The following is a 17,847-nucleotide window of genomic DNA, read 5'->3' as shown; positions in this document are numbered from 1 at the left end:
GAGATCATAAAAGAGAAGATCATGTAACAATATTTTCCTCTTCACATTACCTTTACCTAATAGTTGATAAAGATGGGTTAGCCAAGAGTAGATGCTTAAACTAAACTGACTGTGTCACTGGAATCTGTTTTGGGGAAGTAAGGCCATGGGCAAGAAATCCTGCGAATGAGCTTGGGGTATATCTCTATGGGAACAGTGAATGAGGTAAGACCAGGCTGTTGTCAGGGAGGCCAGAATTTATGCTGAATAATTTATCGTTCAGTGTGCTTTTTAAAATATTAAAATCTGAGTGCCTCTTATGGGTTGAATTTGTTCCCTGCCAAAAGATAAGATGACATTGTAACCCCCACATACCTGTGTACATGACCTTATTTGGAAATAAGGTCTTTTGTAGAGATCGTAGTGGATTAGTGTGGGCCCTAAGTCCAATGGCTCGTGTCTTCATAAGGAGGTGGTGTGAAGATCCAGAGAGACACAGGGAAGAAAGCTATGCAAAGACAAGGCAGAGACTGGAGTTAGGCCACCACAGCTAAGGAATGTGAGTGTGCCAGCAACCACTAGAAGCCAGAAGCTAGCAGAGTGAAGGAAGGATTCTTTCTTAGAGCTTTCAGAGGGAGGTTGGCCCTGCCAACACCTTGATTGCCTTGATTTCTGTCTTTTAGCATGAAGGATTAAATTTTTGTAGCCTCAAGCCACCCAGTTTCTGGTACTTTGTTATGGCAACCCTAGGAAGCTATTGTGGTACCTGAAGATAGGGACAATGCAAAAATGTTGCTCTTCAAAAGTTATGGAGATGAAAAGATAAGCCGCAGGCTGGGAGGAAATATTTGCCAAGCATATATCTGACAAAGGACTTGAATCTAAAATATATAAAGAAATATAACCCAATAATAAACCCCCATTTAAAAATAGGCAAAAATTTGAAGACATTTCAAGAAAGGAGATACACATGTCAAAAGAAGCACATGAAATGATGTTCAGTATCCCGAGTTGTTAGGAAAATAGAAATTAAAACTACCATGAGATATTATTACACTACTCCTGGAATGGCTAAAATTAAAAAGAATGGCCATACCAAATGTTGATGAGGATATGGAGCAATTGGAGCTCTTATACATTGCTGGTTCAGTACTTAAAATGGTGTATCACTTTGAAAGACAGTTTTTCTTTTTCTTAAAAACCTTAAGTATACAACCACCTGGTTGTTCTATTCATAGCTATTTACCCAAGAGACTTGAAAGCATACTTCCCTAGGAAGACTTTTACACAAATGTTCCTCAGAGTGTTACTTGCATTAGCCCTAAACTGGAAGTAACCCAGATATCCACCAACAGGGAGGTGGATAAACAAATTGTGGTATAATGAAATACTACACAGCAATAAAAAGGGATCAACTATTGATATTTACAACACTATGGAGGAAACTTAATATAATTAAATAATTATATTGAGTAAAAGAAGCCAACTTCCTCCCCCAAAAGAGTACATATTGTACGATTCCATATGTAGACATACCAATTTTAGAAAATGCAAAGTAATTATAAGTGACAGTGAAGATCAGTGGTTATGGGAGGTGTGGTTTGGGAGGTAGGGCAGGCCAGGGAGGGGAAAGATTTTAAAGAGACATGAAAAGGGATTTAGGATTGATGGATATGTTCATAATCTTGACTGTGGTGATGGTTTCCTCGGTGTATATTTATGTCAAAACATCGATGTGCATAATTGCACATCACATATGTGGTATTTTAATATATCAGTTATGTCTCAAAGCCAGAACAAAAAGAGAAAAGTTATACGGGAAAAATTAGGGTTAAGAAGGGGGCGTGAACTCCAGGTCCTGTTCTAACATTTATCAGCTGAGCATGAGCAGGTGCAGTTTGCTTTGCCATTTACTGTTGAATATGCCATGTCTTTAATGGCCAGAGACCATTTAAATCTAGAGCCAACAAGTAAACCAAACCTTTAGAATCAGTTGGGGTTTAATCACAGAAGACCATAATGGGTTATAGAATAAGGGATTTATTATAGAAGTTAAACCTTAAAGATTGATGGTAGGAGCTTGGGAAATGAAGGGCCAGGAGGCAAGCTGGAGGATGAGTGGAGTCCCCAACTAGTCAGTCTGAGAAGCCAAGCGTGAGACAAGGCTCCTGGGGCAGGGGGCCGTGGACTCATGTGCCTCTGTGTAACTACCATCTCTTTGTGTCTGTTGGTGGGCCTGGAGTTGCTGTTGACCTACAGGACCAGTTTGGAAAGGTGGATAGGGATCTGAGAAGAGCAAAGATAAGCTTGAACCCGCCCCCAGAGCCTGTCTGGTCACTGTTCTAACCATAACAACCTTCAGAGAGTAATGGCTTCCAAGTCCATACAGATCTGTCCAGACCTATGCAAATTCTACTCTTGGTCAACCCTAAGCTGCAACTATACAGGGAAGAGATTCCAGGAAATGTAGTTTATGCTTAACAAATTTGACACAGCATAAACCACCACAACCTGCTAATTAATGGCCTTGGTAATTGTAGTACCAGTTATGAACCCATGGTCCCCTGTTCTTACGTAATGGGTTCATTATGCTAAACAAATTCAGAATATCTTTGGGAATGATCTGATTGGGACAGAATGCAGTGAGTTAGTCTGGGCATGAGGAATAAGGGTAGATCTTTTCAGAATCAGGGCTGATTACAATGTAAACAATAGGGAGACTCTCCATCCCCTCTTACAAGGAAGGTGTTTATAGCAACATAAACACCTTTTCAGCACAGTAACATAAACAGTTTCTCAAGGAAACATTCTCTGGCATTCAGGAAATGTTTCTTTCTTTACAAACAAAAAGTGTTTTTCTTAAGATTTAATTTACTTAAGGGCTCTGTTTAGAACAAGGCTATGATTGTAGAGGGATAAATTTATGCCCAGAGCACTTTTGTGGTAGGCTCGAGTTGAAGTCCTTATAGAGGCATCTTGTTTAAAAACCCGTAGACTAACAGGGCACAGGTCAGTATAGGTATACCACGTTACATTTTAGATACGCCGCTGGAAAGTTGTATAAATTATACTTTTGTGAGTCAGATTGTATTACAAATTTCTAGTAGGCTATGATTTGATATTTTCTTTCTTTTTTTTTTTTTTTTAAATCCCCCCCTTTTTTTTTTTAAGATTTTTATTTATTTGACAGAGAGAGCCACAGCGAGAGAGGGAACACAAGCAGGGGGAGTGGGAGAGGGAGAAGTAGGCCCCCCGCAGAGCAGGGAGCCCGATGTGGGGCTCGATCCCAGGACCGTGGGATCATGACCTGAGCCGAAGGCAGCCGCTTAACGACTGAGCCACCCAGGTGCCCCGATTTGATATTTTCTTATGAAAATCCTTCTTGAAAATGTGAAGACCCTTTGTTACAGGTATAACATACTACCTACAGTGAGGCCACGGCCTATGATATGGGACATGTATTTATCTCAAATATACCTAAGTAATGCATTTGTACAGTGAATAAATGCTTCCTAAAATTGGTCAAATTAGGATGCTTATGTTAAAATTCTTTAACTTCAAACAATTGGAAATGGATTTCATCCATAAGACACATTATAGGTTTGAAAAGGAGAGGAAAATTCTTTAGCAAGAATGCTTTTCTTAATAGAGGATGGAGAACAGATGTACCCATTTTCAGCACGTTATTAAAAATATATAGTTCTGGTAGTGCAATGAAGATGCTGTTAATAGGCACGAAGCATCATATTTCTTTTTTGTTGTTGTTTTTTACCTTTGTGGAAAGGCCTGATTTAATTAAAAGATTTACCAACAGTCTCTAGGAATGATTTATTCATTGCTGACTAAATTTTGTATAGCTTTGCACAACTTAGAATGTGGATGCAGGAGATGGTTTATCATGCTGCCTTTTGTCTTAACCTCTGGAGTAGTGCTTCTCAAAACTTTAATGTGCTGACAAATGACCTAGGCATCTTTTTTTTTTTTTTTTTAAGATTTTATTTATTTATTTGAGAGAAAGAGTTAGAGGTAGCACTAGCAAGGTGGAGAGGGAGAGGGAGAGGGAGAAGTAGACTCCCCGTTGAGCAGGGAGCCCGATGCGGGACTCCATCCCAGGACCGTGGGATCATGACCTGAGCCGGAGGCAGATGTTTAACCGAAACCAACTGAGCCATCCAGGCACCCTGACCCAGGCATCTTGTTGGTAAATGTAGGTTGTGATTCAGTAGATTTGGGGTAGGGTCTGAGATTTTTATTTCTGTTAAGTTCCCAGGTTTGTAGAACACACTCTGAGAAGCAAGTAAGAGGCTTTTCTGAGTATAATTTTTGGTGTGGTTGCCCATAGTATTCAACATTTTACAGTAAGTGTAGTAGATAGAAAAATGATTTTCACATATGCCCCGTTTTTGTCTGGAGGACAAAAAGATAGTGGTAGACTCCCATTAATTAAGTAGCTTGCTAATAGTTTGGCAGGAACGAAGTATAGGCATTTCCTATTCAACTAGCTGTAAGTATATTACATTTTTGAATTTATGAAAGTGGAGTAGTTTAAAAGCCAGGCTCTCATTGAGATGCCAGTTACCCTAGGAGGAAGAGAAATCATTTTGGATATATGTGGAGTACAACTATGGGCTTATTTCTTTCCTCTGGAAAGATCTCTTTGTATCTATAAAACTAATAAAATAATTACATCCTTGGATGTTAATATATATAAAGTTAAATGATTTTTTGTGGGTATTAAAATAAGTTCAGGTCCAACTTGGTTGTGTTTGGAGAAGAGTTTGTGGTTGCTTCGGCAGCACATAGACTAAAATTGGAATGATACAGAGAAGATTAGCAAATGATACAGAGAAGATTAGTGTGATCCCTGCATAAGGATGACGGGCAAGTTCATGAAGAGAAGAGTTTAATATTGAGGAAATGTTCAAGGTGGGAAAACTTGCCTGTTTGAAGGATAAAAATGGAGAACTAATTTGAAAATAATTTTTAACTGTCACCATTTTTTTTAAACCTTTAAGATGGGCAGCCTAGCAAAATTGTACCAAGTGATATTGAATACATTGGTCTTGAATAGTTTCAAAGAAAACTTCAGGCAGTTGGATTTATCTGGGAAATATTGAAATATGAATTTGAGGCTAGAAAAAAATGTTTAGAGAGATAAAGTCAAATACTTCAAAGAATTATTTGCTTATTTCTTAAAAAATGACTCAGTTTTTCTTAATTTTAAGTTGAGCCTTTATGTAATTGAAGGTTAAAAACAAAGGAGAAAAAATGAGCATCGTTAAAGCTTTCTGAATTAGTGCATAAATCTGGTCTTCCTTGAGGAATGGGAAGAGATGTAACCAAATGGCTATTATCTCTGTAGATGATATGATAGACCATAGAAATCATCCACAACAGTAAAAATCCCCTAGGATCTGACACAGGTGCGAAAAAATTCCCAGGGATTCTGGAAGTCAAATTGTGTTTATCTACGATAATAATAACTGATAACCGAATTAATTTTAACTATGATACTCTAGTAGTCTTCAGATAATAAGTTTTTTTTCTAAGTGCATCTTCCAAAGATTGAGGCTGTAGTTGATAATTGAAAAATTTTCATCTGTGTTTCAGATGGTTAAGTGTATGGAAGTATGTGTTCTAGAAAAGTAAGGAAGGAGGTATGCATTCCATGGGGGCTAAGTGTTAAAATGACAGTAGTGTTTTTTATTTGTATTTGTATTTTTTTAAAGATTTTATTTATTTGAAAGAGAGAGAGAGCACAAGAGGGAGGAGGGGCAGAGGGAGAAGCAGACTCCCCACTGAGCAGGGAGCCAGATGCAGGACTTGATCCTGGAATTCCAGGAACATGACCTGAGCTGAAGGCAGTCACTTAACCAGCTGAGCCACCCAGGCGCCCTGTATTTGTATTTGTATTTGTATTTTTTTTAGAGAGAGGGGAAGCAAAAGAGGGGCAGAGGGAGAGAGAATATCCCAAACAGGCTCCATGTTCAGCGCAAAGCCCAATGTGGGGCTCGATCTCACGACCCTGAGATCATGATCTAAGCTGAAATCAAGAGTTGGATGCTTAACTGACTGAGCCACCCAGGCACCCCTGTTTTTATTTCTATTTTTTATTGTTTGACAGTAACATATTTTAAAATATGAGCAGTAGGAAAATAACTGTGATGTTAACAGATGAAACAGTTATACATGCACATTGTAGACCATTTGGGAAAAGACAATAAAAATTTGAAAACCCAGTGTACTTTCTAATTTTTTTTTAATATAGTTTAAAAAATGTAATTTCTTCACTGTAATGTAAGTTATTTCCCATATGATTGCACATTTTTGGGGTGAACGTTATTTTCTATGGCTGCATAATATTCTACTTATAAAAGAAATATCATTTGGGTAGTCATTCCTTCTTAGACATTTAAGTGAATTTATATGTTTTTCTAAGATGAATAATACTATAATGAACATCTGTGTATAATGCTTTTCTTTGATCAGAATTTTCTTCTTAGGTCAGATTACCAGAACTGAAATTCATATTCTTTTTTTTTTTTTTTTAAAGATTTTTATTTATTTGACAGAGAGAGAGATAGCCAGAGAGGGAACACAAGCATGGGGAGTGGGAGAGGGAGAAGCAGGCTCCCGGGCGAGCAGGGAGCCCAGTGCGGGGCTCGATCCCAGGACCCTGGGATCATGACCTGAGCCGAAGGCAGACGCTTAACGACTGAGCCACCCAGGCGCCCCTGAAATTCATATTCTTATAGGAAACCTTTCCTTAAAAGCTCTTTGTGAAGTTGAGGGACTGTTTACAAAGAAATACTAACCCTTCCTGAGTGTTAAAAGATAAGGATGTTATGACAAGGTGTTAAAAGCTAAGCTGGAGTTGGACAGGTCAGATTAACCTGGTTCTATCTTTGACACCTGTTTTTAACACTTGTTGAAAAGGGAAAAAAATCAGGGCTAAAAATTGGTCTTTTGGTAGGTTTTGATAGGTTGGATTCTTTCTAAGGAAATGAGTTGTTTATATGGCAAATGCCTTTAAAAATATTTTGCTAATAAATAAGAGTAGGAGGACACTTGAACATAAAGTTTCTAATAATAAGTTTATAATGTTTAACTCCTAGCCCTCTTGACTTTAATTTAGGGCAAATGTATGGAGATAGTTGTGATTCACTAAGCAAATAGAAAAAAAAGAGGGAAACAAGAATAATACTGCCATAGGAAGAAAATAGAAACTGTCTCACAATTCAGACTATAGACTGATTTGTAATATTTATTCTTAGCCAAAATTTTTTTTTTTAAAGATTTTATTTATTTATTTGAGAGAGAGAATGAGAGAGAGAGAGCAGGAGAGGGGGGAGGGTCAGAGGGAGAAGCAGACTCCCTACCGAGCAGGGAGCCCTATGCGGGACTCAATCCTGGGACTCCAGGATCATGACCTGAGCCGAAGGCAGTCGCTTAACCAACTGAGCCACCCAGGCACCCTATTCTTAGCCAAATTTTAAACATAAGACAGTCAGTTGGATAGGTAAGCCATAAATCCATCCTAGTTGCTCCATAAAGTTTCAAACAACCCCAAATTTCTAATAGCCCACATCATTTTAGTTGCCCTAGTGTCTTCTCACAATAGATTTACAGCCAGAACAGAAGGTTTGCAAGACCAGATCTATAAGTTATATTTTCTATGTGTATTTTACTAGAGTTCTTATTTTAGTTGAGAAATTTTAGTTTTTAAGTGGTTTTTAATTTTTCTGGATTGTAATGATCTCTTCTATATAGTGAAATGTCTGTAGAGAATATTTTTTTCAATTAATTCCAAGACATTGATGTATACACAAATCTAGGAATTAATGAAGTACTGTTTTCATCATTTTTATGTTTGTGACTATATTTTGAAGAATGTATATCAACTATAAATTAACTTGTTTAGAGGGGGGAGGCAGAGAATCTTAAGCAGGCTTTATGCCCAGTGGGGAGCCCGATGTGGGGCTCGATCTCACAACTCTGAGATCATGACCTGAGCTAAAATCAAGAGTTGATGCTTAACCAACTGAGACACCAAGGCTCCCCTATAAGTTAATTTTTAACTGCATAACATTTGGTACATGAATATAAGTAACGTGTAAAGTAAAAAGCAAAATAATAAAATGAATGTCCATGAAGCTACCATTCAACTTGAACTAGAACATGACCAAATTATCTCTGAGTTCCTTTCCTAGCCCATTCAGTTTCACAGAGCTTTCAGGTTAAAAAGATCTTGGTGCCTACTCTTCTTTTCTTTTCTTTTTTTTTTTTAAAGATTTATTTATTTGAGAGAGAATGAGAGAGCACATGAGAGGGGGGAGGGTCAGAGGGAGAAGCAGACTCCCCGCCGAGCAGGGAGCCCGATGCGGGACTTGATCCAGGGACTCCAGGATCATGACCTGAGCCGAAGGCAGTCACTTAACCAACTGAGCCACCGAGGCGCCCGATGCCTACTTTTCTAAATAGAATTAGTATGCTACTAGCCTTTGGAAGAAATCTAAACAAGTATATGCAATTTACATTAGGAACACCTGCAGATTAATGATTGATGTCAATGCATATACATAATCATAATGACAAAGATGTTTAAAAATAGGACATTAGCATTGAAATTATCTATGCTAGATTTAAACTTTTAAAAAATACTTCTTAGACTAGAAATTGTCTTTATCTAAGAGTCTGTTTTAAAAATATCACTGAATGTAAAAACAACATGGATATATTATTTGTACATAAAAGACCAAATATGTGTTTATTTAACAACATAAATTCACATTACATGTTGGAAATCCAGGGGTTTTTTTGTTTTTTCTTTTAAGAGGAAATTATGTATCCCATCCACCAAGGACCTTCTGTGTTTCCAGATCTTTGCCTCATTTTCTGGGAATAAAGATTTCAAGGGTTAAAAGGATGCGTGGGTGGCTCGGTCAGTTAAGCGTCTGCCTTCGGCTCAGGTCATGATCCCAGGGTTCTGGGATTCAGTCTCAAATTGGGCTCCCTGCTCAGTGGGGAGCCTGCTTCTCCCTCTGCCTGCCGCTCCCCCTGTTTGTGCTCTTTCTGTCTCTCTCTCTCTGACAAATAAATACATAAAATCTTAAAAAACAAACACCTATTTAAAAGTTATACACAACATATTATCATTAGAGGAAAGTACTATTGATTAGTAAAGTTGCAGGTGTATTATGTGATTATTTAAAGGTTCCCCCCCAATATTTTTCCCATTTGTACTTTTGATAATTAATGTTTTGGAATATAGTAGTTTTTGATTTTTCAAATTGATTTTTGACTGAATCTCAAAGAGTAGAAACCCAAATTGCTTTTAAGTTTTTTGTTGTCTTAAGCAGTAACCCTTTGAAGATCAGTAAACAAATTTTATTCATCTCATAAAACCATTGCAGGTGATTGTCTCTGAGTCTGTCTTCCTCATAAAATAATTGATAGATTTCAATTTTGGCTTATATCTTCCCCCTGATTTCTTTCCATATTATCATTGCCTTTTTTTTTTTTTTAAGATTTTATTTATTTATTTGACAGAGACAGAGCACAAGCAGAGGGAGAAGCAGGCTCCCACCTGAGCAGGGAGCCCGATGCGGGGCTCGATCCCAGGACCCTGAGATCATGACCTGAGCTGAAGGCAGTCGCTTAATGACTGAGCCACCCTGGTGCCCCTTATCATTGCCTTCTATCTGAAATTTTCTGCTTTTTTTTAAAAATTTTATTTTGTTAGTCACCATACAGTACATCATTAGTTATTGATGTAGTGATCCACAATTCATTGTTTTCATATAATACCCAGTGCTCCATGCAGTACGTGCCCTCCTTAATACCCATCACCAGGCTAACCCATCCCCCCACCCACCCTCCCCTCTAAAACCCTCAGTTTGTTTCTCAGAGTCCATATTCTCTCATGGTTCGTCTCTCCCTCCAATTCCCCCCCTTCATTTTTCCCTTCCTTCTCCTAATGTCCTCCATGCTATTCCTTATGTTCCACAAATAAGTGAAACCATATGATAATTGACTTTCTCTGCTTGACTTATTTCACTTAGCATAATCTCCTCCAGTCCTATCCACGTTGATGCGAAAGTTGAGTATTCATCCTTTCTGATGGCTGAGTAATATTTCATTGTATATATGGACCACATCTTCCTTATTCATTCATCTTTGAGCAGGAGTATGAGCGTCTGGATAGTGTGGTGTAAGTGGTGTTGTTCCTCACTTTTCCTTTAAAAAAGTTCTCATATGGCGTTAACTTTCTTCTGCCTTTTTTTTTTTTTTTTTAAGATTTATTATTTTATTTAGAGAGAGGGAGTGCCAGTGCAATGAGGGGGAGAGGGAGAGAGAATCTCAAGCAGACTCTACCCTCAACGCGGGGCTCAATCCCATGACCCTGAGATCATGATCTGAGCCAAAATCAAGAGTCAGACGCTTAACTGTCTGAGCCACCCAGGTGGCCCTTAACTTTCTTCTTTTTTTTTTTAAATCTAAATTTAAATTTTTAAAAAAGATTTTATTTATTCCTTTGAGACAGAGAGATACAGAGAGAGCATGAGTAGGGGGAGAGGCAGAGGGAGAGGAAGAAGCAGACCCCCTGCTGAGCCAGGAGCCCGATGTGGGTCTTGATCCCAGGACCCCAGGATCATGACCTGAGCCGAAGGCAGATGCTTAACCATCTGAGCCACCCAGGTACCCAACTTTTTCTTCTTATAATGCCATATTTTAATGGGTTTGTGGATTAAGAATAAAAAGAAAAGTGATTTTACATTAAAACTTAACTTTTTGGGGCACCTGGGTGGCTCAGTCGGTTAAGTGTCTGCCTTTGGGCTCACGTCATGATCCCAGGGTCCTGGGATCGAGCCCCGCATCAGGCTCCCTGCTCGGCGAAGAGCCTGCTTCTCGCTCTGCCTACTTGTGCTGTGTCTCTCTGTCAAATAAATAAATATCTTTAAAAAAACAAAAAACAAAAAAACTTAACTTTTTAGGGGCATCTGGGTGACTCAGTCAGTTAAGCTTTGGTCTCTTGATTGGGGCTCAGGTCGTGATCTCAGGGTGTGAGATTGAGCCCCACGTAGGGCTCTGGGCTGGGCATGGAGCCTGCTTAAGATTCTCTCCCTTTCCCTCTGCCTGCTCCCCACTCCCCTTGCACTTTCGCTGGCTGGGGAGGGGCCTTAACCTTTTATTGACTAAATATCTATCTTGATTTTTGAATGTATAGGAACAAATGTGTGGTTACATAGGTTTGTATTCATTTTTAGCAATGTAGTTTTTTCTCTCAGGTTATCTGCTATAAGGACATTATAAAATTGTCCTTTTGATTTAGAGAACTTTTTCATTTTAAACTATGTAAAGTTTCTTCTTTTTGAACTTTAAAAATAAATTACTTTGTTGTAGAGTAAGATTCAGTCATCTTCTAGCTGAAAAAAAATTTTTTTTTTAAGATTTATTATTTTATTCAGGGAGAGGCACAGGGAGAGGGAAAGAGAATCCCAGGCCGACTCGGCACTCAGTGCAGAGTTGGATGTGGGGATTGAACCCACGACCCCAAGTTAGTACCTGAGCCAAAACTAAGAGTCTGATGCTCAACCTGCTGCACCACCCAGGTACCCTGAAATTTTAAACTCATAAATGTTATGGGCCAGTTAGCTTTCTTACATGTAAGTCAGCCATCAACCACTCTGGTCGTCAGCAGGTTACTTAATGCTTTTATTCCTCTGTTTCCTCATCTGTGCGGTGGAAGGAGATAGCTTTTCAGGGTGGTTGTGAGAATGAGAGGAGTTGTTACATCTGAGCACTTTTATGGAAATACTTGCATTACTTTTCTGTCACTGCCATAACAGATGAACAGAAATATAGCTGCTGAAAACCACACAAATAATGTTCTCCTGGTTCTGTAGGTTAGAAGCTGGGATTAGCTCAACTGGTTTCTCTACTATAGTTTCATGAGCCTGAAATTCAGGCGTTGGTCGGCTAGGCTGTTCATTGGGAGGCTCAGGGAACAATATGCTCCCGGGCCTGTTCAGGTTGTCCTCCGACTCTGGTTCCTGTGGTTGGAGGGTTGACGTTTGTTTCTTTGTAAACTGTCCGCTGGGCCAGCCTTAGCTCCTAGAGATTTCTCCAGTCCTTTGCATGTGGGCCCCTACATTTGAGAGCCAGCAAGGGCTCTGCAAATCCTTTTCATGCTGAGAAATTGTTCTGACTTCTGCTGTTGCTGCATCTCTCCTATTCCTCTTGTACCACATCTCTCTCTGATTAGAGCTGGGGAAGGTTCTCTGCTTTATAGTCTCATGTGATTCGCTCAGGACCATCTGCATAATACATGATAATCCTTATAGCCCGTGGTCAGTTGATTAGTGATCTTAATTACATCTGCAAAATCTCTTCACAGCAGTACCTAGAGTAGTTTTTTTTTTTTTAAGATTTTATTTATTTATTTGACAGAGAAAGAGAGATAGTGAGAGCAGGAACACAAGCAGGGAGAGTGGGAGAGGGAGAAGCAGGCTTCCTGCCAAGCAGGGAGCCCGACGCGGGGCTCGATCCCAGGACCCCAAGACCATGACCTGAGCTGAAGGCAGACGCTCAACGACTGAGCCACCCAGGCGCCCCTAGACTAGTTTTTGACTGAATAATGAGAGGACAGGAATCTTGGGGATAGCTTCAGAATTCTGCCTGTGATCGTGCTCAAAAATGGTAGTGAGGAATAGTCTGGGAGGTGACAGGCAGTGATGAAAGAAATCACATGTTTACCTGAGAAGTACAGAGTAAATTGTTTAAATCCCTTGTAGGTAGGCACTGTAGTCCTTACTTTTTTGTATCTTTAGGACCTTATGGCTTGCCATATATTTATTTAAATACCTGCCATTGGTTGATAGCTTGAATGTAATTTCTCTTTTTTTTTTTTTTTTAAAGATTTTATTGATTTATTTGACAGACAGAATGAGAGAGAGAGAAAAAGACCATGAGAGCGGGGAGGGTCAGAGGGAGAAGCAGACTCCCCGCCGAGCAGGGAGCCCCATGTGGGACTCGATCCTGGGATCATGACCTAAGCTGAAGGCAGTCGCTTAACCAGCTGAGTCACCCAGGAGCCCCTGTAATTTCTCTTTTGATTTTATTCATTTTATTTCTTGGAATTAGTAAAAGTACTGTAGGACTTTTGTTTAATATTTCTGGTCCCACTGTGGAATGATTTAATTCTGGTACCACTGTGGAATGAGTTTCCCATTACCTTTTTTGCTACTTTTCATTTTCATTAAATCATAGAAACAAAATAGCTTGTTCTTGTGTTATAAGCTGCCAACAACCTTTTGTTATTGGAACAGAAATTTTGAGGTATTTTGTCTTGTACTCTTCAAGGATTTGTTAGTCTTTTATGTACTCTTAGCCGTGTCTCCCGTGACTGTATTTGAAGATAGGTTTTAAGTAGAGCATACTGTTGATAGTTGAATGTAGAGTTGTCCACCTGCCCCAGCAGAAGGGGGCGCCCTTATTGCTGTTTTCAAGGTGGCCTCCTTAACACTGAACCTATAACCACAGTGGCCAGCAAGGTGATAATCACTCAGCGTTCCTCTTACCATTTCGGGACATTTTCCCAATCAGCAAATCTAGGACTTCCTTTCATGATTTTAATCAGACATATTGGAGACCTGCCAAGAAAGAAGAGTATAAATCATCACTTTTAAGAAGCCAAGATCTTTGAAAAGGAGTTAAGCCTTTTAATGACAGTGTTTTTAGAATATTTACATAGGCCAGTCTGTAGATATGGAAACCTATTTGTCTCAGGGACCCTCCTCATTAAAATTTTAAAAAATTTTTTATTTTTCTTATACTCTTTCCATCAGACTGGCTTGTTCATCCCTCCACTCCCTATAACCTCTACCACCTTAATCCTGTGTTAGGCAAAGAGAAATGAGGAGTTTATTTAATATACTTTTGTGGAATAGTGTTCACTTTGTTACTTCCTTTCATTCATAAGTGATGTCTTGGAATCTTTTCTGCTTTTTCTGACTCTTAGACAAAAATACATGTCTGTCCTCCCCTTCCTAAAAAGATGCATAACATGAAACAGCCCTTTGTGCCAAAAAGTTTAAACGCTTTTTACCCAAGTACCTTGCTTACCTTGCTGCCTTTGAATCTGATAATGAGGGCTGGCTGCGCATGCATATGGTTAGTTCTTTCAAGAATGCCTTTCTGTCTAAATCTAGGATCAACGCTGTCCATTCATTGTTCCTTTGATCTTTCTGTATGTTTTGCAGACTCATCTGGCAATCTAGTTTCTCTCATGGAAAACTGGGAAAACTGGGCATTTGTTCTTTTCCTTTACTACCTATAAACTGAATTCGAGCCTTCTTTTACCAAATTTCATTTCAGGAGAACACATCTTTTAAAAGCTCTTTGAAAGAATCAGATTCAGTGTTGTTTTGTTTTGTTTTAAGTAAGATCTCTGCCCACATGGGGCTCGAACTCACGACCCCGAGATCAAGAGTTGCTTGCTCCCCCTGGCTGAGACAGCCAGGTGCCCTTACGTATTGCCTTTTTAAAAGTATTTTTAAAAAGTAATCCATGTTATCTAAATAGGTTAAAAGTATCATATTTATTTAATTTGTTGAGGAAGTTATCATTCTTTCTGAGATCATTATTTAGAGTCTTCTAAATTCTTGACAATTTTTCAGTTTTCTTTCAATTGATATACATTGTTCAATTTGTCTTATAGATTACCAGCCTGATTATAAATTTTTAAAAATATTTTATTTGAGAGAGAGAGAGAGGGAGAGAGTGTGTGAGCACACACTCGCATGAGCACACTAGCAGGGAGGAGGGGCAGAGGGAGAAGCAGGCTCCTCCCATGAGCAAGGAGCCCGATGAGGGACTCTATCCCAGGACCCTGAGATCACAACCTGAGCCAAAGGCAGACGCTTAACCAACTGGGCCACCCAGGCGCCCCATGATTTATTAATTTTTTTAATTGTAAAATGTACGTACATAAAATTTCATTTACACTGTTGTGAAGTATACAGTTCAGTGGCATTAAGCACATTCCCATTGTTCCATAACTTTTTCCACCATCCATCTCTAGAACTTTTTCATCATCCTAAACTGAAAATCTGTATGCAGGGAAACAATAACTCCCCTTTTCCCTTCTCTCTCCTTCACCTGGCAACCACCATTCTGCTTTCTGTCTCTATGAATTTGACTTAATTGATTTGTTTTTATAATGTTTACCTTAACAAAACATTTATCCTTCAAGGCGTGACTGGGGGTATGGTCTGGGGGCAGGGAGGAAGAGTTGATTTATAGGTATCAGATTAAATTTACTGCCTAAGGAATTAATAAGTAACCTTTACCTGCCTTGTGTATTTGATTACTTTTTATCTACAGGATTTGAACACTGGGAATATATGAATATAACTTGTCTTTAAAATGGTATGTCTTTGAAGAAAAGAAAATAAAGTTTTGAACTTTGAGTTGTGGGCTTTGCTCATACTCATCTCTCTTAAATATATATATTTTTTCAATTTGGCTTTTCTTCAGATCATTTTACTTCCCATCTTGAATGTTTAGTCTATGACTCCTAGAGTTCAGTGGGAATAATTCCTTGTTTTTTTAGACAGCTAATGTCTTGATTTTTGACATAGATATGTCTCACATGCCATAAAGTTGTTTTGAAATTAGTTTGATAAGAGTGAGATGTTCATAAATTATACCATTTGGGTTGTAGATATTTTGCCTGATAACTACATTACTGGTACAGACTGACTGTTTTCCTAGAATGGGGGCAAATGGTCTTCTTTCTCATTGTAGGAAGATGGGAATTTTCCTGAATGATACTGATTAGGGAATACATAGCAATTTTCTGGGTTTGGGGAAAGCATGGCTTGAGTTCAAAACTGGTTAGGTTGTCTTTTCAAGAGTGGCTCTAAGCTTCTCCAAAGGCAGTATTGTTCATTCATTTTGTAAACAATTGAATGATGCGTTGGCTATAAATAGAATTTCATTCCAGTAGTGAAGGTCCTATGATTTTCCTAAATAGCAGCAAGTTTTTAGCCTTGGATAGACGGAGTTAAAGGTAAAGAGAGACCACAGTTTCACAAGAAGCACTTCTACCCTTTGTTCCTTACCTGTGGTAGACCAGGAGAGCAAATGAAAGATGAGGCAGGGGACCTTGTAGTATTAACTAGTTCTGCCTTGCAACTTTTATGCACCAGCTTCAACATCTTTTTAGCTAATGTCTTTTCTGCCATGACTTTAGGTAATAAACATAGACAAATATGTGTATATGTACTTTGTTTTTTCACGTTCTGATTCAGTAATTCTTAGAATCTCAGCATAAAACAGTCAATAGCCATGGTGCATTTCTATAACGTTTCTCAGGTGGAGGTGGTTTTGTTGTTACAGAATGTCGTGGGTAGTAGCTAAGTGGGTTTTTTTTAAGATTTTATTTATTTGACAGAGAGACGCAGTGAGAGAGGGAACACAAGCAGGGGGAGTGAGAGAGGTAGAAGCAGGCTTCCCCGCGGAGCAGGGAGCCCGATGCGGGGCTCGATCCCAGGACGCTGGGATCTTGACCTGAGCCGAAGGCAGACGCTTAACGACTGAGCCACCCAGGCGCCCCAGCTAAGTGGGTTTTTGTTTATTCCCAGATTCCTCTCTATTCCAGTTTTCTATTAATTAACAAATGCTAATATACAAAGACAGTAAAACTTAACATCCCTTGCCTTTGGGGGAATAAACCAGCTGATAGAGGCCCTTAGACATCCCCTGGAAGCATGCAGGCTCTCCTGTAATGACAGAACTGTAGGAGCAACTCCTCCTGACAGTTGAAACTTTCATAAAGGCGAACCGTGAGCTGGCCCTTGAAGAATAAGTCTAAAGATTTATTGCTGTGCGCCTGATATCAATTTGTGTTGTAGGAGTGTGACCTTATCTTATTTTAAATTCTTTGCCAATCTTTTAGAAATACTGTCTTTTGCTTTTTTTTTTAAACCAGCGAGTTGGACTATCCTTTCATATATTTATTTACTAGCCGCTCTTTTCTTTGGAGGGTTGCCAGCTAGCGGACTTCCCCATTTCTCTCATTAATTGTCAAGACTGGTTTATGTTCGTGTTGGCTTACCGAAGACAGGATGTTTGTTGGAATTGTGGTAAAGGTATGGATTGATTTATGGAAAATTAACCTTTTTTTGGGTGATATTCCATCTTCCCTGTCAAAGAGCATGCTACATTTTTTCGTTTATTCAGGTCTTCTAGCTCTCTCAGTAAAGTGATATGCAGCTTTGCTTATGGGTAATATGTGTTTTGAGTTCCTTAAGTTTTTGTTGCTTTTGTAAATGGAGCCCTTTGTTCCATTGTATTTCGGAAGGCGTGATTCCAGAATGTGATTATTGTACTACGGAGGAAAGCTATATGTATTTTTTGTGTATCACCTAATTTCTGGAGATTCTTTTGGTTCCAAAACTTTTTCAGTGGACTTTCTGCATTTTCCCCAATAGACAGTAATTTTCTACAAGTAATTGTGTATGGATCATCTTTGTTTGTTGTATTTATTATATGTGCTGGGGTTTTCTTTTTTTTTTTTTTTAAAGATTTTATTTATTTATTTGACAGAGAGAGACACAGCGAGAGAGGGAACACAAGCAGGGGGAGTGGGAGAGGGAGAAGCAGGCTTCCCGCGGAGCAGGGAGCCCGATGCGGGACTCGATCCCAGGACCCTGAGATCATGACCTGAGCCGAAGGCAGATGCTTAATGACTGAGCCACCCAGGCGCCCATGTGCTGGGATTTTCAAAACAATTTTGAATCATGCTGGTATTAGTGGTCCTTCTTGTTGAAGGCATACGAGAGTTCAGTGAAAATATTTTGGCAA

General features: G+C 39.0%; 1 protein-coding gene and 1 pseudogene across 2 annotated transcripts in view; both read left to right on the top strand.

Annotated features, from left to right (window-relative positions):
* Nucleotides 1-17,847, top strand: part of MLLT3 (MLLT3 super elongation complex subunit) — a 281,107-nt gene that overhangs the window by 107,073 nt on the left and 156,187 nt on the right. The gene's annotated exons all lie outside the window — the stretch shown is intronic.
* On the top strand, nucleotides 4,760-4,888 carry LOC115940815 (U6 spliceosomal RNA; annotated as a pseudogene).

This window comes from Leptonychotes weddellii, chromosome 14, assembly GCF_054177405.1.
Source record: "Leptonychotes weddellii isolate Sample4059 chromosome 14, ASM5417740v2, whole genome shotgun sequence".
NCBI lineage: Eukaryota > Metazoa > Chordata > Mammalia > Carnivora > Phocidae > Leptonychotes > Leptonychotes weddellii.
This window is presented reverse-complemented; position numbering and strand designations above follow the sequence as displayed.